We start from the raw sequence: 21,572 nt of genomic DNA, 5'->3' as shown, positions 1-21,572 counted from the left end.
AACTCGGAATGAGGATTTTCTGAATTTTCTTAAATGGAACACCCTCTATTTTAGTATTGCAATGAAAAGACATTTTATGGTACTTTTTTATTTCTTAAGCATTCCCTATACCTAAATGCTTTAATTTGTGCTTAATTGTTAATCGCGCCAAAAATGATAACTACGTAGGTATTTTGATAGCTCAACCATTATTGGCAATTTTAAAGACCAGTCTAGATTAATATGTATTTATTTCCGAAAAATTATTTGTGATTGAATATTTTCACGGCCAACCTAATAAAATTTCACGTATTTTTTTTTAAATTAATGTTTGGCTTGAATCACCAATAACTCACAAATTAAAGCAGTTACGTATAGGGAATGCTTAAGAAATAAAACAGTAGCATAAAATATCATTTCATTACAATAATAAAATATAGGGTGTTCCATTTAAGAAAACTCAGAAAATACTCTTTCCGGGTTTCGACCAACCCTGTATAGTACAATTCAACATTTAGCTATACTAACAATTTTTAACAATAGTAGACTATATTAAAAATCCTTTGAACATAAATAGAGTTTTTGATGTCAAACTACTAAAATTTTACAGGGTGTGAATATTGCTAGGAAATTAAGAAAAAAACGTAATTATCTTTTAAACTAATCTGTATAACATTACAAAACCTCATATTTTAAGAAAGCAGACATCCAGGAGAATCCAAAAATGTAAAAATATACAGGATGTTCCATTAAAAAAAAAACGAATTTATAAGCCACTTCCGGTATAACCGGAAGTAGCAAATCGATGAAAATATTTTCATTAACCCGCCGTTACACGCGTGTTCTATTGTGACGTGGTTGCACGCGTATGAGCGTCGCCCTCACCTACATAAATTCGACTTATTTCGAGGAAGAATGAATGTCAACATGTATAAATATAAAATGGGTGGTACTCACATATTATAGAAAGTCTCGTAAACCAATTTTTTTTTATTAATTTAACAAAACAAAAGTAAAAATAATATAGATCAAAAGCAAGTTTTCTTAATTTTCAATTTCAGCAAGCCACTGATGAAATTAACGTTTTTTACGCGAATTCATTTTACTAAAAATACAAATTAAAATTAAAAACTCTTCTGAAGCTATTTCTTTGTGACATTTATGTAATTAACTATTAATATTTTGTATTTTGATAACGACGTCCCAGCTGGAATTCGAAACGTCAATAAAATCAATTTTTCAAGTTAAATTGTGGCTTATTTCCCAATTAGAATAGGTAAATTTAAAAATGGGTTCTTAACCAGTGGCGCACCTAGAATTTTCCTCTGGGGGGGTTTGCTTGGGCACCGAAAGTTTTTGTATTATTTGTGAAAGACAAGTTACATTTTCCTACTTTCTTTTATATATATTTCTATATGTTTTGGGTGGGATTTTAACCCCCAACCCCCCCTCGGTGTGCCACTGTTCCTAACCTAATCCAAACAATAATATTTTAATTATACCTACCTAAATATTAAATAAAAACCTAAAAGTTTCTTTGAGATAATAGAAACGTGATTTCACTGTGATTGCACTCGCAGTGAGGAATTCCCTCACTTGAAGAGGGATGTCTCTTCTTTCAACTATCACACAGCACACTGGCCGCCTGAAATATTCTATAACTTTTCCATACCCTCTCATAAACCATGCTAAAAGCATTCCTGGGTGCTTAAGGTTATCGTATTAGTTTACACAATTTCATTGGTTATAAACAAATATGGTGAGAGATTTCCTCATAGCGCGTGTAATGGCGGGTTAAAGAGATCACTCCTCAAAACCCCTTCATTCCAATTTTCGTGATTCTGTTTCCTGTAGTTATCGAGATATTTCTAATAGGACTTTTATCTGCCTCACCCTGTATATTTCATCTGAATCTCTGAATGCGACAGAAAAAGAGGAATTCGAGTATAAAAGTTGCTTGACGATCACTTGCAGTTATCATGTTCTTGTACCGTCTTGTAACGAAATTTGACTATCACTTCTTTAAACGCTTCACTATCTTTTGCAACGTGAAATATCTGTTTAACACTGAGGTTAGTCTAATCTCTGATATTCCTCACCCAAAATTCTTTCTTTCTTCCCAAACCATTTCTTCCCTTTACACTTTCTTGCATGATGACGTGTAGCAGAAAGTATTTTTAACTTTTCGAATTATGTGTCCCATATACGATGTTTTTCTTATTTTAATTGTGTACGTAATCTTTCTGCCACGTTCAATTCGTCGTAACAGTTCTTAGTTTGACACTTTTGCAATACAAGGAAATTTTCAGAGTATGCCTATATAGCCACATTTTGAATGTCTCTACAGCTACAGCTTTTTTTTACTGATTGGGATTGATTTTCAGTCTAAGCTACTACCCCATCCCCACACAGTAATTGCGACCAAACATAACATTCGACCAAGTAGCCATACTAAATTTCTTATTAATTTGTAAACATTTAAACAGACTTTTTGTAGACTGAGCTATTTCTATTCTGAGCTTTATCTCTCCATCTTGATCCAATTGCGAGTTTAAAATAATTGCTCCGAGGTTTTACATAGTTACCATACAATTTTTTAATATTATCTTTCAAAAATGAGGTTATTTTGGAGATTTTAAGCAGATTGAATCTCGGGAGTGCACAAATTATAGATTCGTTTATTAGCTACTATTGTAGTCTTATCTAAATGATAGTCATACAAATATATCGTTGTACGATCTATCACTTAACATGTTTACATACTATCCCATTAATCATAAGTGTCAAGAATTTTGTTGTGTTCAGTTTCATCGAATAAAAATGCGCTTGTTGCCTGATTAATAATTTCTTACGCATTTCGTTTTAATATCTCGTCATTCCTATCAATTAAATTAACTATTGTAGTGTAGGAAACAGAGGTTGAACCTCGCAAAATGGACACAAGTCTGGTTTTAGGTTTTTTTTTCTGGTATATTCAATTTTCATAAAAAATTTCGCCCCGAAACCCCCTTTTTCATCCCTTTAAAAGGGGTAGTTTGTAGTTTTTGCGAAACGTAACCCTTCGTGTACGTTTTGTAAAAAATTTACCTAATAGTAAAATATAGAGGAATATATTTCCTGTTATCTATTTTCCGAGAGCATATTTATGTCTATCACCCACCGTTTAGCTGGGGTGGCGCCCCAAAGTTTTTAAAAAAGATGTTTTAAAAAAAATTATTTTTTCTTTACTGTAATGGAAATCAAGAAGAAACTCTGCAGTAATTAATCACAAATAAGTGGCTGATTTTTTGGTATAGGCTTCATTTAAGGGCAATTGCTCATTATTTATTTACAGGGTTACATTTTAAAAAAAACCTTTTTTATACCATCTGAACGGCTTATGCTGGAGTAAAAAAACTTTCATCGATTGTCCATGTACTGGTGTTATTTACAAATTTGTATAATGCACCCCCATTTTTTCCCCAGATCCACCCCAAAAAAGGAGAATTAATAAAGAACGTGATTTTCTTGGAATCCTTCACACACCATATTAAAATGGTTCATATATCATTTTTTGCACGTTCTTATTACCCATGCATGAACACCAAAAACGATTTCTGGACGCAACCCTTGTAGCCAAAAAAATAAAATAAAATGGGGGGTTGAAGAAAAAATTTTTTTTTGGTTTTTGACTCATATGAGCACATGCTTCATCAATAGGGTTTTTCATAAATATATAATATATATGTATATTTATAACCCTATTATAGTTATTGCAACATACCTGCGGAAACTACCATTATCCTTGAAAATAAAATGCAGAAACTTCCCCTATCCCTTGGTGAGCATGTTTTTACGATTTTATCATTAACTATGCATTTTTTGAAATAAAGCTTACAAATAAATAAAGACCACTATTTTCTCTACAAATAAGGTCCTATGCATTCTTTTCATATAAGCAACCGTTACGGCACAGTGGCGCCGTAAACCTCAGAAATGTTTGGTGGGCGCCAGTTTTTGTTTTTTTTTTGTCACCTATTCATTTTTTTTGATAACGTAGGTACTTATGAAAAATAAAACAACACACTGTCTGCTACACATTATGACCTATGCATTTTTACTTTCTTTGTGCCCTAAAGCCACAGTGGTGGCTTTTTAAAATGTAACACCCTGTAATTAAAAAATGGGCAATTGTCTTAAATGAAACCTAAACCAAAAAATCAGTCACTTATTTGTGATTAATTGCCGCATGCGCAGGGTTTCTTCTTGATTTCCATTACAGTTACGGAAAAATATTTTATTTAAAACATCTTTTTTAAAAACTTGTCAACTTTGGGGCGCCACCCAAGCTAAACGGTGGGTGATAGACATATGGTGTCGCGAAATAAATAGTAGGAAATATAGTCCTTTTCATTTTACTATTAAGTAAATTTTTTGCAAAACGTACAGCAAGGGCTACGTTTTGCAAAACCACAAGGACGAATTTTTTTAAGAAAAATTAGTCTCATATTAAGCACCACTTGATACAGAAAAAAATAAAACCAGACTTGTGTCCATTTTGCGAGGTGCAACCTCTGTTTCCTACACTAATGATACAATATCAATTTGCTGATTCGTATTAATACAGGGTGGTTTACTATTAGTGAAAATAGAGAACCACGGATTCTTTCAATCAATTTATAATTACCATTTGGATTATCATTAGCGAATCTCTTTATATCAGGGAGCCACGAATGATAAGCGAAAATTATAGTCAGAATGTTCTGTTGAGTATTGTTGAAAATCTTTATTCCCAGGTTCGCTCTTTAACTAAAATTTTTGATTTTCAAAAGCTGCAGTTAACATAAAATTTACATATCCATTGATAGGTAGTAGAGTGTTTATTGAATGGCCATTTCGTTCTCCGGATTTAAGCTCCGTAGACTTTTGGTTATGCGATTATTTAAAAAGCATGATCTATGGTCCATGTAAATAGGCTAAAGGCTAGACAATATCTAAGCGGTGAAACAACGCATTAGAAAGGTCACTACTAATAACCTTCTACTATATTAATCCTTTCTAAATCTTCGGTAAAGATTTCATATTCACGTTCTTATTTTATTTTGTAAAGACCTCATATGGGGATTCTAGTAGCAGGACTTATATATCAGGAGTGGTTCCTGGTTTACTTGGATTAATCCTCTTCATCCTCAGAATTGTATGCCCGAATGTCTATAAAAATATGCAAGTGTCTGCAGGTTGAACTTGCTCGTTTGCTTGTTTAATTCAAAGCCATTCTCTAGAAGTTGTCTCAGTATAAACAGTTGGTCGATTTTTGATCTGTTTACGATTAAACTAGCCTACTGTAGAATAGACCAAAATAATTTTAGCATAATGGGGTAATATGCTAAGAAGGATATTTGAAAGGATTTTATATGTGCTGTTAATTAATGTTATATCCTGTGTACTAGAACATTCCATTCTGTTGGAGATTTTTCTGTTTTCATGGTCTTCTGGAACCTTCTTGATGATTCTAGCCATAGTTGCCATACCCAGGCTCTTATGGTCCTCATGTATTAATGAGTATTCACAACGTATATTAGTAGTTTGTCGTAAATTTCTGAAATATTTCTATGTTCCTTTTTTTCATTTATAAAATAAGACCTTATTGTGTATAGATGGACACGAGTCCTTATTAATCATTATAATATATGGTATGCCAAGTTACTTGTCTTTTTGACAGACACCGTCCAGCGTAGTTCACCATGTGATGTAAGTTCTAAATAGAAGGAGTTAAAACTGCACTGCAAGAACAGACTTGAAAGAGGACCAATGAACTGATAGAGCCAGTGGCAAGTAGGTATCAGACCACCGCAAAAAACGTTTTAAAATCGATTTTTATACAGACTTCCACGACTTAAAATTGCTGTCGAAAATTTTCTATTTCTCAAATTTATTTGAAATATTCCCTATGTATATGATCTACAAACATTAAGAATTTTATCTTTGTCTTTGCTAAGAATCAACAAATGGTGCAATATAATGATTTAATTATAACGTTACTACTTTTTATAACATTTAAAAATAAACCACTCTGTAAACTTCCAATTAGCTGATTTTTGCTAGAATACGAGATAATTACTTACATTTATTGTACTGTTTCAAGCAGACCTTGCCGTTTTAAATGGTGTGCTTTTAATTGGGTTTGAAGGCAGATTTTTTTTTTTATAATATTAGTGAATATAAAGTGTTGGTTTGAATACTAAGCAAGTTTTAGTAAAATAAGTTCTATAGTAAGTAGCTATTGATTTTTAGCCATTTTAAAATTTTTTCTTCTTGTCTCAGTTTACTTATATATGTATATTATGTATTATGTATTAATAAAGTTTTGAGACACAGCTGTACCAATTTGGAAGGAGGTGTGTAAATGTTCTATCCAGAGATTAAGGGCATATGCGCAAAATGTCGCCTGTCAAAATGTTCAATGTGTTTTAAATGTACCTACATATTCATTTTTTTCTTCGTATCCTGAGAAAACTAATAACTATTATTGAAAGATTTTATCGCAGAATGAAGATTACATTATTACTGAGAGCTGACTTTCGGAAAGTCCCTGAAAACTTCTAGAACGTTTATTTTAATAAGTTACGAGGGTGAAAATAAAAGAGACAATTTAGTTATTTTTAATTGCAAATATTTCATTCAAAAGAAACTTATTATTTATTCTAAGGGACATTCGGCCCTCGGTAATAACGTAATCTTTCATTCTCGGTTTAAATTATTCAAAAATACCTAAATAAGTTTTTTCAGGATTAAAAAAAAAATGAATACATTAAAACACATTGAAAATTTTGGCAGGCGACATTTTGCTCCTTTCCCCTTAACTATCGCGTTTTCATTACAAATGATCAATTGTTTGCAAATGTAAGTTCATTTGTAAAGGTTACGAAGAAAAATAGAAAAAGAGTTATTCATAATTGCTCTTATTGTAATATAGTACCTAATCTATTCGGCTTTGCCTTAGTGCTTCCAGTACAGTTTCAAATTCAACAAAATCAAAAGCCTTCTCGGAATCGACAAATTCAAGGCCCAGTGGTATATTGTATTCGATGTATTTGTAAATTAAATCTTTTTGAACTCCTACCCTGAACCATGCCTGATCTTTGGACTGATATATATCAAGTTTGGATGTTAGCCTCTTCATTAAAATTGACATAAATAGTTTGTATTATACATTCTGTCAAATGGTTGACGGGTATATAATTTTATAATTTAAAAATCCACAAGGAAAAAGTTTTCCTGTGGTTGACTGTATACCATGTAATACAAAAAACAATAAAATCCTTTATAAAAGGTATATATATGTATGTATTTAAAATGCCTAAAAAGGGCTACATCACAGAACTAGTTATCGATTGGTTGACCAATCATCATCAGTGCTTAGGTACGTAAAATTTACATGCTAACCACCAAGATATATTTTTACAAAAATATATGAGTCAAAGCCCTTTACAAGAGATCCGTCAAGGAAACATCGGTTAAAAATGCTAACTTAAGCATGGATGTTAGAAATATTTCATTAATACGCCCCAGGTAACATCTGAGCTATGGTTTGACTTGTTCACATAGTGACAGTATAGCAGCAAGTGACAATGTTACTTGTCATTGTCAACTAGACTAATTGTACCATCACGTAAACATTTATTGAACAGTTCGCTTACTGATTTTAGTAGGATTTGCCCTAGTTGTATTGTCTCAATAACGAGTCCATCATCAATACGCGACGAATTTTCTTTAAAGCTGCTCTTACCTTTGACACTGGAATGGATAAAAGCACTTCAAATCTCTGATTTAGGAGAGTCTTTACTAGTACCAGAGTATTGCTAGTATTGGGAGTATTGGGAAATTACCTTGTGGTCTTCGGCTGGTATAGATGTATTTATAAAACTCTCTATATCAGGGGTGGCCAACCTTTTTAAGTCGAGTGCCAATATGAGAACAAAAAAAATTTGGCGTGCCACTAAAATTTTTCGACATACTAATATGGATACTATATATTAATAATATACGGTACAATATGTATTTCTTATGTAAATTCCACATTTTTCCGTTTAGTCAAGATAGTGGAGGTTTAAAAAATAACGTAATAAGTAAAACATAACAACAAACTTACTTTATTGTTAATAAAAATAAAATGAAAACGTTAAACAAAAAAAACTTAAATATTTTCTTATTATCTAAAATTCAAATTATTAAACAGTTACTTATTTAAAGTGGTATTTGAACTTGTATTTTTTTAATTAATTCATCTATATTGGGATTAATTTCGGAACTAGCCAACAGAATTAGATTTTTTAAATGCATGTCAGTTAATCGTGACCGATATTTTGATTTTATTATGTTCATAATAGAGAACATTTGCTCACAAACGTACGTTGAACCAAATCTACAACAATATCTCAGAGCTAACTCGTGTAAATTAGGAAAATTGTTTGCTGGTACAAATTTCCAAAATTCAATATAATTGGGATCAGTAACAGTTGAAATAATTTCCCTATATTTGGTTTTTAGTATAGTGTGGTTCTGTAAATCAATAATTTCGATCTGTATTTCAGCTGAGTAACAATTGATATCTTGCAGAGAAATAGAAAAAGGATTTATGAACATTCATTTTGTCTTTTTGAAAATCTTCAAACCGGGTATTGAATGAACCTAGCAAAATAGATATAAGGTTTTTAAATCTGTCATAATTTGGAGTTCTACTGACCTTGTTGGCTAATTCCTGCATTAATGTGAAATGTGTCAATCTCTGTTCTCCAAAATCGTTACAAAAAAGCATAAGTTTATTCACAAAAGAAGATATATGACCAACTAGAGTAGGAAAAATACAATTTTTTCCCTGTAATCTTAAATTTAATTGATTTAAATGTCTCATAATATCAGTGAGAAAAGCTAAATCCCAAAGCCAATCTTTATCATTAAGTAACGAGTACTCACTGGGTAGTTCATTGTTTTCTTGCAAATATTTTAAGACGCACTCCTTCAAGTTCCAAAACCTTTCGAGAGCATTTCCTTTGGAGGGCCAGCGCACACTGCAATGGAGAAGTAACTCTCCATCTTGCTCCGTTTCTTCCGCGAACAGTTCTCGAAATTGTCGTCGATTCAATGCCCGAGCTCGTATTTTGTTAATGCAGCGTGTTACAGGGTCAACAACAGATGACATGTTTAGGTCCTTGGCACAAAGGGCTTCCTGGTGAATAATACAATGGCACTTAAAAACTTTTCTTCCCAAATAGTTTTCCAGTAATGTAACAAACCCCTTTAGTCTACCAAACATGCAAGGAGCTCCATCTGTACAAACACTATCTAATTTTGACCATTCAACTTTGTTGACTTCGATTACGTTTTTAAGCTGTTGAAAAATGTCCTCTCCTGTTGTTGTGACTAGTTGGCGCAAATCCAGAAGCTCTTCGGCATTTTCAAAATTATCATTGGTATAACGGACAAAAATGCTTAACTGCGCATTTTCTGTGTTGTCACAACTTTCATCCAACGCTAAAGAAAAGAATTTGCAGGATTGTAATCCACTTATAATTTGGGAAACAACATCCTGGCCCATATCATCTATACGGCGCATGACTGTATTTCGGGATAATGCAATATTATCGACCATATTTTTGATCTTTACATCTCCCACATTTTTAGCAAATATTGTCAGACTATTTTTAATTATCTCCTCTCCATCAGAGTAGGCTTATTTCTTCCGGGCTAACAGCAGAGAAAGTTCATATGATGTTTTAACCATAGTTTCCATTTCATCACTTCTCTTCTGAAACAGTGACTGTTGGCTGGCTAGGGTTTCCTTTTTTTTTTTCAATAAAGTCGGCTCGCAAATGTGAACCAATAGGATATTTGTTGCTGAAGTCCTTATGCAGTTGTTTATAATGTCGTTCCAGGTTAAATTTTTTCGGAACTGCTACAGACAATCCACATATCAAACAAACAGGCTTTGAAGTATTACGATTAGTAAATAAAAATTGTTCTTCCCAAGCAGGTTGAAAATCGCGAATTGCAATATCATCTTCGTATTTTCGTTTTGAAGTCGAAGGCTTACTCGTGGACATATCGAACAAATACTTTTAAAATTTTAAAGAAACAATGCGCGATTACAAAATGTGCACATACAACGGGGCAGTTTAAAATAAACTAAGCAAGGGTAACGCAGTCCTATTGCACATTACGACAGCTAAGATCACGTGCACCAATCGCAGCAATATCGCTCGCCAGAGGATGCAATGATGCCGCAACTATCGTAACTTCCGTAAACCTACCAAGTTTCTTCTTATTATTTTTTGTTTTTCAAGTTTTAATTTTTTTGAAAGTTTTTTAATCCAAAACGCTACGCGTGCCACTGATAGGACTCAATCGTGCCACAGAGTGGCACGCGTGCCGCGGGTTGGCCATCCCTGCCTATATAGTCCCTTAGCTTGTATAATTTTTAATTGTGTGAATTTTCTTTCTATTATGTTTAAACCATTGTTATCTTCTATCGTTTAAGTAATTACATTAGTATTGTATCTTCTTAAATCTTTTCAACCTCTATTGAAATTCTTTTATATAGTCTTATAATATATTCTTCTTTGTTTCCCTTTTCTTTCTGGCTTAGATTTCGTCATATTGCCATTAGAGCTTTTGTTTTTTTATTTTTTGAAATCCGGGAAAATATAGCATTTATTGCCCGGTTATAGATAAATGAGAAATTTAAAGTGATAGACCAATTGGTGTACAAATGGTATTACCACTTGTACACCAATTGGTCTATCTCTTTAAATTTCTCATTTATCTATAACCGGGCCATACCTAGACGTAGTCTTACAGAAAGAGTCTTAGGGGAAGCCAGTTAATTCCTTTGGATTGATAAAGTCGTCTAATCACAAATAATGATATTATTCTATTCTATTATATATGCAAAACTATTTTAGATTCTATTTTTTTAGTATTTGTCGAACTTGTTTCCTAATGATACTAGATCGTCTAGAAGATTTCTTTTTTTTTTTTGACTGAAAAACACTTTTACATTGTGAATTAACATATTGTGTAAACAAGCCAACTTTAGCAATATTTTGTACCCCCATCATCTCCTTAGAAATCCGTCGACGAAAATGCTAAAAAAATTTAGTGCAAAATATTATCCAAAAGTAAGTGGCGCACATCATAAATTTTCAGCGGGTACGAAGTTTTGTAATAAAATATTATTATTGAATAAAACATAAAATGTATACATAAAGAAATAACATAATAATAAATATGTTTCAAACAAACAAATGGAACATTACAATGTATCAATAGTGGAGAGAATAAAAATTATTATTTGGGGTTGGATGTATGATTGAGAAAAAAATTGTTGATATGGTGATACGTTTTGAAGCCAAAAATGCAGGTTATGAAAAGTAAACATAAGGAGGAATTTTATTTAAAAAAAATAACCTTACTAATAAAAATAATATTTAACTATTAGATGGCTGGAGTAGCTCAGGAAGTAGTATGTCTGACCTCCATGTAGGTAGGCCGGGGTTTAAATTCCAGCGCCGGCGAGAACAGCTAGACATTTTGAAAATGTCTAGGGGCCCCAGATCGACTCAGATGAGTACCTTAGGTAAAACCAGGGGTAATAATAGGCGGTTAAAGTGTAGCCCTGGCCCTGTTACCTTCCTTATAAACCGTAGGCCATAGATATAGCAGACTACCCTGCTATAATCCCAAAGCCGCGTTAGCGGTATAAAACGGGAGACTATTATTATTAACACTATAAGCACCAGAGCGGTCATTTTGACTGCTTTCTATTTTTGACCCTCTGTATTACTTATTCATAGTTGTTTTAGAAAGTTGATAATTTAGGACTTTTCCTAGATCTATTTGAAGAGTATAATTCCTCCTTTACAGGTACTTAGTATAATTACTTTTTGAGATGTGTTAATCTATACCTAGAAGCACAAGGGCGGTCATTTTGACTGCTTTCTATTTTTGACCCTCTGTATGAATATTTTAAAGAGTAGCGGGCTGGAGTAGCTCAGGCGGTAGTATGTCTGACTTCCATGTAGGTAGGCCGGGGTTCAAATCCCAGCGCCAGCGAGAACAGCTAGACATTTTTAAGATGTCTAGAGGCCCCAGGTCGACTCAGTCTGAACAAAATGAGTACCTTGGGTAAAACCAAGGGCAATAAGAGGCGGTTAAAGCGTAGCACTGGCCTTGTTACCTTCCTTATATACCGTAGGCCCTAGATATAGCAGACCACCCTGCTATAATCCCAAAACCGCGTTAGCGGTATAAAACGGTAGACTATTATCATTAATATTAAGAAAAATGTCAACTAAATGTACAAAACAATCCGTTGGAAAGACGATCTGTAAGAAGGCAAAGAAAAAGGTGGAAACAATGGGAAATAGTTGCACAAAATTGACAAACATGAAAAGCAAAGGTAGACGTGGCAAATACTCACGAAGACTTGTAACGTTATTGATGATGATTAGGAACAATTTGAAGAATTGTACTACAACACCATGATATATATTATGTAGCATATTAACACCATATTAACTTTCATATAGTCCAGGGTAATAAGGATTTTCTCAGAACACTCAAAGATCCAGGTAGCTGACTACTTTTTTAGTTATTGTAGACCTATAGGAAGAAAACCTACCTGTTTCCTGCCTAGGCCTATTCAAAAGCTAAACAATTGATATAAAACTACAAAATTAAATTTTTTAGAACATTAAAAAACCTTCAAAATACCGATTTTTGAAAGTTAAAAAGTTAATTTGTTTCTTCACAAATTGCAAAATAAATGAAAATCGATATTTCTTAATAACTTACTAAATTTAACTTAAAATTTTAGGGTTTTACCCAAAGTTGTTTATTTTGGTACTTAACAAACCCTCAAAATTTGAGACCGATCCATTAATTAGTTTAAAAGTTATTCTATTTGTTTAACCCAGAGACATATATTTTGCCATAAAAAAAGACAGAAAATAATAAACATTGGGCAATTCTGAGTATGCCAGACGAAAGTAGAAGACTGATAGTATCAAAATGTATTAAAAAAAGATAAAAAATTAATCAAAATAATAAAAAATCCTAATGCCAAATTTTTGAAATTTTGTAGTTTATAAACATTTAGAATAACTTGACAAATATACAATCTTTTTATATATTGGGAAAGCTAGTATTTTAACACAAATTTTAATATAAACAAATTTAGCCTGGGTTCATTAGGGACAAAGTTAGCCATTTGTTGTTTTTAATTCACAGCTAATTTGTTTATAATAATTAAGGAATTTCATTGATGTCATTTTAAATAATGGGATTTGTATTTTTTGTTAAAAAATTGCATAAACATTGTATCTTCACAGCACCCTCTACGATTTTTCAAAATTGTAGTTCAAACGGTTACTAGGGGAACATACGAATCCACCGAGTTAAAATACCGAAAGAGCAATTTCCAACTAATACAATTTTCTGTATCTCGAGATCAACTCAATGGATTTTCATCTTTCTTTTTTTAATTTGTAAGCAATTTCTACGTACATTACAAATATGCCATTTGTTTATAAATTTATTAATTAATAATCAGTCTAATTTGTTTAAACAATTCTTGAAAAAATATTTCTTTACAAAAATCTATTTTTTTAATCATAGTATCCTCAATGATCATACAAAACGTTAAAGTTCACTTTAATAAATAAATTATTTTTATATAGATAATTATTGATTGAAGATAATTTATTTATTTTAAAGTACAACTTAACTTTTTCTATGAGTAATAATGATAGTCTGATTAAAAACATGGATTTTAGGAAAAACAATTTTATTCAAAAATTGTTTAAACAAATTAGATTGTTTATTAATTAATAAATGTCAAATTGCAAATAGACAAATTACATATTTGAAATGTACAGAAAAATTACATACAAAATAAAAAAAGAAAGATCAAAATATATTCAGTAGATCCCGAGATATAGAAAATGATAGTAGTTTTAAGTTACCTTTTTTAGTTTTTAAACTCGTGCATTTGTCGGCTCCCAGCTCCCCATTCACTTACCATGACTAGCCACCAACTGAGCAGCATTTTTAAAAATTCATGTAGAATACCAACTTTTCGAATATGTAAAATGATTTTTTCTACGGACAATATTTTTAAAATTGTTCTAAATATATATAAACTACAAAATTTCAAAAATTTGGCATTACTATTTTTGACTATATTAGATAATTTTTTATCTTTTTTAGTACATTTTGATAGTATCACTTTTTTACTTTCATTTGACACACACAGAATTGCCGTATCTTTATTATTTTCTGTCTTATGTTATTGCAAAATAAAGGTCTCTGGGATAAACAAATAGAATAGCTTTTAAACTAATCAATGGATCGGTCTCAAATTTTAAGGGTTTGATAAGTACCCCAATGCACAACTTTGGGTGAAATTCTAAAGTTCTAAAGTAGTTTTAGTAAAAGTTTTTAACAAATAACGATTTTCACTTATTTTGTAGTTTGCGTAGCAACAAATTAACTTTTTACCTTTCAAAAATCGGCATTTTGAAGGTTTTTCAATGTTCTAAAAAATTAAATTTTGTAGTTTTATGTCAACTGTTTAGCTTTTGAATAGGGTGCAAAAAATCAAAAAAATCTCGATTTTTGCACTAAATTATTAATCATTAAAAAACGGAAGCGAACTTTAGGCAGAAAACAGGTAGGTTTTGTTCCTATAGGTCTACAATAACTAAAAAAGTAGTCAGCTACCTGAATCTTTGAGTGTCCCGAACATGGTCTATTTCCAGCTTATTACCCTGGTCCAATAATGATAGTAGTCTATATTATAATATCGCAGGTCTTGAAACACACACGTTTTATATCACTTTACGGGATCTTAGAACAAAGCCTTATATCAAGTATGACGTTTAGGCTAAAAATAAAAATAAAAATGTTTCTCCTCATAGCCACACCATCTGTGGACACACTGTATGAGATGTATGTATGTGTATAAGGTTATAATATTAAAATAAAAAAAAAATAGATAGGTAATCCAATTATCGTAGCGTTTTATTTGACTATTAATTAATTCGTAGTATTTCCGACAGCAGTTCAATATTAAAGTTTTCAAGTGATTTACAATAATTATTATAACAACCCGATAATAAGCATAACGTTATTATAAGTACAGTGCTATTATCAACAATGCTTTTAATTCTTGTTTTTAAGTGCCTTCATACAGTTATCCAATAAATAATCATTGTAGATAATTTTTTGTGCTTTAACTACGAAATTTTTTTAATTGCCAATTTTTAAATAAACAAAGGTCAAGTTGAAAATTTGATGAGTTGCAAAAATATACTCTCAATTACTCTGTTACTCAGTTTCTGGTTCTTAGCCAAACAAATCAGTTGTGATTATGTGTTATAGTTGTGTACGGATATTTACGATAAAATTTTAGGTTAATTTTTTTTTCATGTAAGTATTTTTTAGGCCAGGGTAATAAGAAAAAAATATACAGTGTTTGTGACACTTTAACAGCCAGTGTACTGAAGAGTTTTTTCGACAGGTAATACCTATAAAAACAAATTTCAACTATATCCTGCGTAGGATCTGGCGGCCATTTTTATTTATACACAATTAAGTGTCAAAAAACGGATTTTCCCTTTTTTTTCAAAACAAAGGAAAACAGTGTTTTTTTTTAGTACAAACATCTTCGAGAGCATGGAAAAAGGCTCTAAAACGGCGTATTACAAAGTTTGACAATATACCCATTTATTGTTAATATATTTGAGAAAAAAGGTCAAAATTGCAAAACAATTAATTGCCTAATAACTATTGTAAAAACGTACAGCTTTGAAATTTTTGTCAAATGATGGTTCTTTGGTGCTTAATATGTTACAAACTTTCAAAGCGATTTATTCAACTGTTTAAATTTTAGTCAAATTGTTTATCCCAGAGAGCTTTAAAAAAATGATTTTAGAACCATTCTACAGGTGTCAAATAAAAGAGCATGAGCTAAACTTTCAAATTGGTTTAAAAAAAGAGAATAAAAAATGCATTTATTAGTAATAAATAATTGTGCAAAAATATCTTCAATTTTTCCTTAGGTATAAATTTTTGAATATTTTTTTTTTCAAAAAAATCTATTTTTTACCGTGTTTTAGGTGCACAAAAGCACAACTACCCAGTAATGTTATGAAGTGTCATGGAAAAAAAGAATGTGTGTACTTTGTACGCACGTAAGAAGATATTCTTCTATTATATAATAGGTAATTTAAACGAAGTAAATATACTTAAAAGGTTATTTGTACTTATTTTATTTAAAAATCAAACTAACTTTATTATCTACCACTTTCAAAAAAGAAGAATATCTTCAAAAATTATATAATAATATACTTACAATCATAAAATCTATAAAAAAAAAATAAAAAAATAATAAGTTGCTTGGGGCTTGAACCCATTTCACGTCTACCGCTCCGTACGAAAGTTGACGCCATTTCAAACTGCACCAAACTCTCGTATACATCATGTGGGAATATACACAAACTAAACGTTTACACCATAAATTTATATGAATTTAATAAAATTATTAGTTTGATTTTTGTCGAAATAAAATACAACAAAATATAGAGTAAGAAAACGATATATGAGATGAAGATTTGTAGAAAGTTTGTTCGTAATCAGATTATGTAAATTAAAGCATTGCCTACTAATAGGTAACTACATTATTTTGTTTACATTTTCCAAATAGATAGGTATTGAAACTATTAGGTATTTCCAACTGAAACATTTAGAATTACGTACCTGCGGCTTTTCAAAACTATTTAAAATGTCACTATAATTATAAATTTGATTTTATTTCTGTCCACACATCAATAAAAACTAATATTATACAATATTTTTGTTTACCGATAACCTCCGTATTGAACAATTATTGACAGATCATTTCAAAATTTCAACACCCAATCAGAGCCCGTATAACAACTAATACCATACTGTCGGTGTGCGCATGCGCGCGGATCAATCAAATTTTACCCTCAATCGATTCGCCGCTAAAGAAGAATATCTTCAAAAACCTGGACTATTTATTAAAGGTTGCACTATGTGACCAAAATCTTTCTATTTTTGTAATTTTTATGTAATGCACATTTTGTGGGAACTTACATTCAGAAGAGTTCATCGAACTCTACTTCTTTTGGTGCCTATTCGTTTCGAATATTGGCGATCATGCTGACTATTCATTCTGCTATCTAATAATTGCGAACTCTAACTAATACATAATTGCAAAATACTTCTATGTGCTGTAAATAATTGTGAACAAAAGAACGAGTTAAAAAGAAAAATACTTTAAAAGTGTGTAAAGCATTTAACTCCTAGCTGAGAACCTTCGTAACACGCACTATCCGGGTTGATTATTATAATTTTATTTGTGATAAATTTTAAATACTTTATCTTAACTCAGATTTAAAGCGGGTGTATTTATTATCGTTAACATTACGCAGTATTTAAATATAGAATAATCTTTAGAGATAAGATTAAACTGACGTCACAGAAAGTGCGTAGAGTTTGCAAATACAGTAGAGCGTCGATTATCCGAACGTCGATCAACCGAACGACCGGTTATCCGAACTCCTAACTCCCGCGCCCCGCACTCGAGTACTGAGCAAGCGTTAGTAATTAACGCTTAAAATATCTTCAATTTTCTTCAATTGTGCATCCAAAAATATGTTGTTGCAAAGACTGCAATTTTTTGTTTAATTGCTATTTGTCATTATCAAGGTACAAACAAATATACAGTGATATAAATGTGGGTTTTATTCACTTGTGGATAAATATGTATAGCAATCTCAATATAGTTCGATTATCCGAACAAATCGGTTTTCAGAACGCCCATGTCCCCCAACTAGTTCGGATAATCGACGCTCTACTGTATGTAATATACCTATATAAAGCCACTTTTACAATCACAGTTTACACGTTAGTTTAATTATTATTCCTATGTTAAAAATTAAATTAAGTTTAACAATTTTTAGTTGCATAGTAGTTTAATAACAAACTAAGATTTGATATTATTAAATTTGATATAGAAATAAATTTTAAAAATAATTAAAATAAAGAAAAAAATTAAATAAACTCAAACAAAACCAAATTTTTAGTCCTTGGTCGTAACCCACATCCAGACGTCATTTAAATGGAGTCCAAATTAAAGAAAGTTCACAAAATGGCATATTTGAGGACTGCCAAAACGGAACAACTAGACCAGTGATACTCAACATGCGGCCCTCTAGAGTTTTTTATGCGGCCCGAAGGCTAACTAAATGGCCCTGTGATCACATTATTTGTCCAATTTCACGTTTTTTTCAAATTATTTGATAGTGTGCCGATGTGTTTGAATCGTGTTTGGGCGTAAGGCAGACAATTTAATGACTTTAATTTTAAATTATATTGAAAGTTTTAAGAACTCTGCTTAAAAAGCAAGGTATTATTCTTCTTAGCCTTCTATCGTCCACGTTTGGACATAGGCCTCTTCCAACTCCTTCCATCGGTCTCTATCCTGAGCAACATATTTCCAATTCGTTCCGGCTATTCTTTTAATATCATCAACCCATCTCATCTGTGGTCTTCCTCTCGGTCGTTTACTTTGGTAAGGTCTCCAATGTTGTATCGTGGCATTCCAACGTTGGTCTTTTTGTCTAACAGTGTGGCCTGCAAAGCTCCATTTAAGTTAGGCAACTTTTGTTGTTATGTCCTCGACTTTTGTTTTTGATCTTACCCAGTCGTTCCTCTTTTTATCTGACAGTCGTATACCTAACATTGCTCTTTCCATAGCTCTTTCTGTTATGGCTAATTTATTCATATTTGCCTTGGTTAGGGTCCAGGTTTGACACCCATATGTCATGATAGGAAGGATGCACTGGTTGAACATTTTGGTCCTCAAATATTGAGGTATTTTGCGGTTCTTAAGTGTCCAACCAAGTTTTCCAAATCCTGCCCATGCTAGTCTTGCTCTCCTATTAATTTCTGCACTTTGGTTTCCTTTGTCAAGTTTCAGGATTTGGCCTAGGTAGATATATTCCAGGACTTTTTCTATCTTACTGCCATTTATAGTTATGCGTCTGGGGTCATCTGTGTTTGTCATTATTTTTGTTTTCTTCATGTTCACTTTTAGGCCGACGTATTGGGAGCTGCCTGCGAGTTCCTCTATCATAATTTGCAGTTCCTCGAATGAGCTCGCTATAATCACAATGTCGTCAGCGAATCTGAGGTGATTTAGCTTCTTGCCATTAACGTTAAGGTATTATTAACTTTTAATAATAAATTATTAAAGTTAATGAACAAATACTCATTTTGAAAATATATTCAATACTTATTTACTACATTGCAACGACCCATTTAGTATTCACAAGAAAAATTCAGGTCGGGACTAACAAAAAAAAATTAAAATATTTGTGACCTTGAAACAACACCCTGTATATTAAAATTTTCAAAATTCGTCTGCACATTTGAAAAGGACACAAAAAGCTAAGTTGAATTGCTCGTTACATTTTTTGCGCAGAAATTATGTCGAAATTTTTAAGAATTCGAACTTTCAAAAGAAAAAGTTCGATATAATTTCTGTGCAAAAAATGGAAGCTCCATTAAAGCTCTTTTCAAATAATGTGTAAACTGGTTTTGAAAACTTCAATATACAGGATGTTGATTCAAGGTCACAATGGATTTATAATTTTGTTTACTTTAGACCTGTATTTTTCTTGTGATTAGTAGTTGGGTGATTTGGGTTCTAAGATATCGGAAAAGGGTAAAGATATGGGAAAATCGATAAAACACCCTGTAACTCGGTTATAAAGTCGGTGGGGCAATAAATTTAGTATGTCTAGAACCGTCTCATTTACCTCTTTTCACCATTCAAGTATTTCCGTTTCGCAATGAAACACCCTGTATACTACTTCATCTTGATTGCGGCCCGCAAGCTGTGACAATAGCTACTATATGGTCCAGGAAAGGAAAAGGTTGAGTATAATAGCTGAACTAGGCCCAGACATAGAGGTAAAACGCAGAATAGCAATAAATGACTAAAACTACTTTTATGAAAATGAAGTCGTTTCTTTGTGTGTTCTGTTTGGTCTGTAATTTTATAGTAGTGTTGGAACTATGGCTTCAGAGATGCTGAAGATACCTTGAGCAGCAAGAAATACTAATGAGGAAGTACCAAGGAGGGTGAACAAAGATGGAGTGCAAAACACTGTTAAACACCGGTAAATGTCTTATCTGGAAATCATAGTGACGGAAAATTGATATAAAATACTACAACTGATTCTGCATCATTTTACAACTGAAAATGCATTCGTGAATGGACAAAAATATCAAAGGCAGGACAATTATTCCACGTTACAGAAGATCTTAAAACCATCCCAATGATAATTCTGATATGGCATGTGAAGAAGAACATAGAGATAAACCACATTTGTTAAAATCAGAATAACATTTTATATTTGTTTTGACGTTTCGATTTAAAATCCGGATCATTTTCAAAATATTAAAAATTTTTATTTTACAACTTTCTTGGAAAACGATTTCCTTTTTGGAAATGGTGTGTAATGGATACAATTAAAAAAAAGAACGTTGAATCACTTGAACTAACCTGACGGTGGGGGTAAACATTTTGACATCACGGCCGTAAATATACTCGTATTTTACAGTATTGCACGTCACTGTATATACTTGTTATTTATTTTTCCTTAGTAAATATTTTTGTAATTATTTGAAAATCCATACAACAAACAATATCAATTAGGAGCGGCCGTGCCCTATAATCTTTGCTGTTGTCATTTTTTCTTAATTGGTGCTGAGTTCTCCATACTATCTTCGTTACACTGTTTTCGTTATTTTCTAGTGCATCTTTATTGTGATTTTAGTATAGTTATACAATTTCAGTGAGTATGACAATTTCAGTAGTGATATAATTATAGCGATAAGTAAATATTAACATCTAAAACGTTGTCGTCACACCTTGGTCCTAAAATTTTTTTTTTTTTTTTTTTTTTTTTTTTATTTAATGTTGTAATATTTACAATCTGTCCTCAACTGAGAACAATAGGTAAATTATTTGACAAAAATTGAAAATTTTGACCTGTAGAGGGAGATCCAGTGATCACCCTCTTTACATAAATTAAATTAAAACAAATTAAAATAAGTTTAGTTATCACAGATTATTTTTGTATTTCGCATAAAAACAAAACAAAACCAATGACATAATATGCGTTCTTCATTACACTTCACATTCTGTATTTACTTTTCTATATTAATATTTGTTTTGGAGAACAATCAAAGTTACGCTTGTAGTACACTTCGTATAAAATATGAGTGCAAGTTCACGGCTTTGGTGTATCAGACAATAGTCTAAGAGCTAGTGAACCCTCCGACTAACGGTCGTCCTGTAAGGCTAGAAAATTTTCTAGTGATAATTCATAGCACATCAAGGCTAAAAACCATGACCTGGCAGGCCTCAGCGGTGCACGTGTATCTACCAGGTGAATCGAAAAGTGCAAATTTAGGGGGTAAAATAAACTTTCTCTTGTAAGGTTTAAATTTAAGTATGTGTT

General features: G+C 31.8%; 1 protein-coding gene across 3 annotated transcripts in view; it reads left to right on the top strand.

The window, feature by feature from the left end:
- Positions 1–21,572, top strand: part of LOC126879213 (facilitated trehalose transporter Tret1-like) — a 60,023-nt gene that overhangs the window by 5,636 nt on the left and 32,815 nt on the right. The window contains exon 1 of one of the 3 annotated variants that reach the window (XM_050642266.1): positions 6,089–6,230. The exons of 1 other annotated variant lie outside the window; for it this stretch is intronic. The gene's annotated coding sequence lies outside the window, so the exon portion shown is untranslated. Of the gene's footprint in view, positions 1–6,088; positions 6,231–15,202; positions 15,445–21,572 lie in introns of those variants that run through there. One more of the 3 variants, XM_050642265.1, reaches the window with a different exon arrangement.

The sequence above is a fragment of the Diabrotica virgifera genome, chromosome 1 (genome assembly GCF_917563875.1).
Source record: "Diabrotica virgifera virgifera chromosome 1, PGI_DIABVI_V3a".
Classification (NCBI taxonomy): Eukaryota; Metazoa; Arthropoda; class Insecta; order Coleoptera; family Chrysomelidae; genus Diabrotica; species Diabrotica virgifera.
Note: the sequence above shows the minus strand (reverse complement) of the source record. Positions and strands in the feature narration are given on the sequence as shown.